The following is a 4,638-nucleotide window of genomic DNA, read 5'->3' as shown; positions in this document are numbered from 1 at the left end:
GGCCTCCCAGAGTGCTAGGATTACAGGCATGAGCCACCACGCCCGGCCTAGAGTCTTATTTAAGTCCAGTATTTCTTTGTTGATTTTCTGCCTCAATGATCTGGCCAGTTTTATCAGTGAAGCGTTGAAGTCCCCAGCTATTATGATGTTGCCTTTTATTTCCTTCCTTAGATCTAGTAGAATTTGTTTTACGAATTTGGGAGCTCCTGTGTCAGGTTCATATATATTTAGAATTGGTATATCTTCTTGTTGAATTGCTCCTTTTATCATTATCTAATTACCGTCTTTGTCTTTTTTTTACCATTGTGTTACTGTCTTGTAAGAGCTGTGAGTTTTAACTTCCAGGTATTTTTGCACTGGTGGATATCAATTGTTCTGTTCCATGTATAGTGCACTATTAAGTATATCTTGTAGGGCAGGTCCAGTGGTGACAAATTCCCCTAGTGTTTGCTTGTCTGGTAAAGAATATTTCTTCTTCATTTATGAAACTTAGTTTTGCAGGATACAAAATTCTTGGCTGACAGTTATTTTCTAAGAAGACTAAAAGTGGGAACCCAATCCCTTCTGGCTTATAAGGTTTCTGCTGAGAAGTCTGCCATTAGTCCAATGAGTTTTCCTATGTAAGTTACTTGATGCTTTTTTCTTGCAGCTTGCAGGATTTTCTCCTTCACTTTGACTTTGGCCAGACTGACGACTGTGTGCCTTGGTGATGTTCTATTTGCTATAATCTTCCAGGTGTTTGATGATCTCCTTGTATCTGGATGTCTAAATCTCTAGTGACACCAGGGAATTTTTCCTCAATTATTCTCTCAAATGGGTTTTCCATGTTTTTTGCTTTTTCTTCTTCTCCAACAGGGATACCTATGATTCTTACATTCATTTGCTTTACATAGTCCCTTATTTTTCAGAGAGATTGTTCATTCTTCTTGATTCTTTTTTCTATGTTTTACTGAGTTTTCTACATTGTTTGCTGACTGAGCCTTGACTTCAAGTTCTGAAATTATTTCTTCTGCTTAGTCTAGACTGTTGTTAAGACTTTCTACTCTATTTTGACATTTCCTAAATGACTCTTTCATTTCTAGAAATTCTGTTATATTTTCTTATGTTATCTATCTCTTCAGTGAATTTTTCATTCATGTCCTGAATTAATTTTTTGGTTTCCTTGTGGTGGTTTTCAACTTTCTCATCAATTCCGTTGATCTTACTTGCCATCCATATTCTGAATTCTGTATCTGACATTTCAACGATTTCCTTTTTGTTGAAGTCTGTTGCTGGAGAATTATTGTGATCCTTTGAGGTTGTCAAAACAACCTGTTTTTCCATGTTGCCAGAGTTCTCATGTTGGTTCCTTCTCATCAAAAACCTCCTCTCTCAGCTCAAGACATAGTGTTGCAGTACATCTCTTCTCCTCTGCTGAGAACTCTGTTACTCAGCAAAGAGAGAGATCCCTGGATGGCACACTTGAGTCCTACTTTGGAAGATTGACCAGGCAGGAGTGGGGCAGATGCACTATGAGCCTTTAACACTGCTGCTCTGTTGCATCTCCTAGCTCCCCTGTGGTTGTCATGGGTGGTTGACCTGTGGTGGCGTGATTTCTCACTTTGCCCAGGTCCAGCGGTAGCGGTGGGGGTTGGTGCATGGTGGTGTGAGCCTTTGCCCCACCCAGTTCCATTGATGGCGATGTTACCCAGGTGATGGTGGTAGTGGCTGCATCACTGAGATGGCAGCAGCAGGCACCAGTGGCTGTAGGCACTCGCTCTCTCCAGGTTCTGTGGCAGATGTGGCTGGGCGGGACCACGCAGGCAGCAGCAGTGGGTTCCAGCTCCACGGGCACTCATTCCGCCCAGGTTCCCCAGGGGTGATGGGGACACAAGGCACCTGCCCACAGGACACACAAGAGCACCCACCCTTCCTGCTCCTTCCCCAGCCTGGCAGGGGAGATGAGAGGCAAAGCAATGGATCTGACCCCCAGGTAGAGATAGCACTCTGGGGCTGTGACCTCAAAATGGCACCAGCCACCATGCCTAGGGTTTGTAAGCCAGCAGGACCCTGCTGTGCCTTCTCTCCGGAGCAATGTCAGTCCACAGTCTCTACTCAGCTCCCTAAGTTAGTCCAGCAGCTATGGTGGAGGGGCCTTCCCACAGCTCTGATTGCAATGTCCTTGCAGAAGTGTGGAGCCCCAGGGTTCTCTTCTCTGTCCCTCCCCTACATGCAGGTGTCTTCCCCATGTACCTCTGATCCTGCCAAGTGGGTCACCCCAATTCCCTCTCCTTCACTTTGGGAGCCTCTCATCACTTTTTTGTGGATTCCCAATGCTCTCCCTTAGATAATCAATCTGAAGGTGGTATCTACTCACCACTTTCATTCTTCTCCATGATAGTGCCATGTGCAGGCTGCTTCTAGTCTGCCATCTTGGCCCCTTCTAATTAGACTACTTCTACAGAGGCCTGCTTCTATCCTAATTGAGCAACTGGACTTTAATAATTTTGGAACTCATTCACTATGTGGTTAATGTACTTCTTCTATAGAGTATGCTCCCTGTTAGGTTTGTTCACATTATTCTACCCCTTTAAGCACTGTGGAGCTAAAACATTCTCTTCGTATGGCAATAACCAATGTGATTCATGAAATCATATTTTGATCATCTCCTTCATATGCAACAGCTTTAGAACTAGCTTGAGAACACAGCAATGGCCAGCTTGTACAGAAAGAGACAAATGGGCTAAAGCAGAAATAGATGGTTTCACTCAATTTGCAGTTTCTGTATCCACCCCTTAGAAGGGTAGGCCAGTCAAAAATTTAAATGTCTGGAAAGTTCAACATTGATTTGTGAGGATGAAGAGATCAGTGTAACCCTCCTTTCCTTTTAGCTCAAATGGCAAGTGAGTTGAGAGAATATTCATATTTTTAAAAAATTTTCCTGACAAGTTTATTGGGGAAATGATAATTAAACATGGAGGTATTTTGGGATTTGGCCAGACAATATAAAAACAAGCAAGGATGGGACCTCAAGTGAAGCAGGGAGAACTGAGTAGACTGGTAATTTGAGGAATGTCAGGATGCAGTGAGAAATTCACACCAGTGGGCAAGTTTTCAAAATTCTTCTCATACATTTGCCAGAGGCCTTTATGATATGTTAACTAAGAGGCTTGGTATTTTTAGAACTTCCTCATTTTTCAAAGGCTTCATTTTTAAGCATTTTATGAAAACAGACATGTTATGTTAAGACATAACTAAGGATTTTAATCTTTGACATTTGTGAAATATCACACTTACTGAGAGCCCACTGTGGGTACAACTTTATTCTGGGTTTTTCCAACCTGAAGAGTTGAGGTTTAAAATCAGAACACATCTAGAAATACAAGAAAATGTTCATTACTCAAATGGAGACATTAATAGCAACTACCTATAAAATATCCATCAAAAAGGTCTTAAAAACAAGTATAAAAGAGAGGATCCTCTTTGAGCAGTAGAAACCCACAAGGTCTTATCACATTTATGCCCCAGCACTGATTTCAGATTTGTGGTAATGCCACCTACATGAATTACAATTTCACATTTCAGAGGCTTATCAGAGGCTGGATATCTATGCTTTAAAAAAAAGAAACTATCAAAAGCAAGTAAGGAAAATATAGCTTGTCTTCAACACATTTCTAAGATATTATATAAAGGAAAACAAGAATTAGTTCATGGAAGTTTCTATTTCTTTGAGATCAAGTTAATGAAGTCTCTTTTAATCACAGCCTTTAAGGATCTTAATAGTAGGAAAAGAAGCATTTACGCCAGCAATAACTGAACATTTCACCTATTAAGGGGTTAAGTGAATTGTAAAGAGGAGTGGCACATATTAGTAATTAGTGGTAAATCTTAAGACACCAGAAAATTAAAAGGAAAATAGTACCAAAAGTGTAGGTATCATCAAGAAATCACATCATGTACCCACCCCAAATGGTAATAATGAAGCACACACTATCCAAAAACCATCACCATCATCCACTAGGTTCCAAAGTGATGCCTGAATTTACCTATTCACCTGTCCATGAATGTTTATGCCTATCTGTACTGAATTAAAAAACTTGAATTCTTTTTCATTATATTCTAGGTGAAGAGTAGGCGATTGTTACTCAGAATTAATTGGTCCTTTCATCATTTCACTAGTGGTCCCCAACTTCATTAAAAAAAAAATCTGGATGGTTGGGGGAAGCTGATGGGAAAGATGAGGAGGAAAAAAAAAAAAAGAGGCCTTTTATAAGGCCTAATCTAAAACTGGCTGAATTCAGGACTGAAATCTGGGAAAGCACATAAAAAGAGTCATTGCTCTCTCCCCCATATCTACACCACATCTGAAAAGAAATACCTTAGATATGTTTCTAGATTAAAGAGTTAAAGCTGCCAAACTGCCACTGCACAAGAGGCTGAGCAGGTAATAGGCAGTGTGACCAGTTTCTAAACTTTGCTCAAGAGATATAGGTTCAGACACAGTAACTCAGCTTGAGGCAACAATTTAGGACTGGGGACAACGAGTTTAATAACTAAAAGGCAACTGTTTTTCTGAAATTTCAGAATTATTTAAGTTGGGAAGGGTGAAATTTGTCTCTAAAAAGAAATATTCAAAAACTTTCTGATCATATTAAAACA

At 40.3% G+C, this 4,638-nt stretch overlaps 1 protein-coding gene across 1 annotated transcript in view; it reads right to left on the bottom strand.

Annotated features, from left to right (window-relative positions):
* Window positions 1-4,638, bottom strand: part of FAM114A2 (family with sequence similarity 114, member A2) — a gene marked incomplete at its 3' end in the record, with an annotated part of 93,731 nt that overhangs the window by 10,132 nt on the left and 78,961 nt on the right. The window lies entirely within an intron of this gene.

The sequence above is a fragment of the Propithecus coquereli genome, unplaced genomic scaffold (assembly GCF_000956105.1).
Source record: "Propithecus coquereli isolate 6110/MARCELLA unplaced genomic scaffold, Pcoq_1.0 Scaffold419, whole genome shotgun sequence".
Lineage (NCBI taxonomy): Eukaryota > Metazoa > Chordata > Mammalia > Primates > Indriidae > Propithecus > Propithecus coquereli.
The sequence above is the reverse complement of the archived record's forward strand: the minus strand, read 5'-3'. Positions and strand labels throughout refer to the sequence as shown.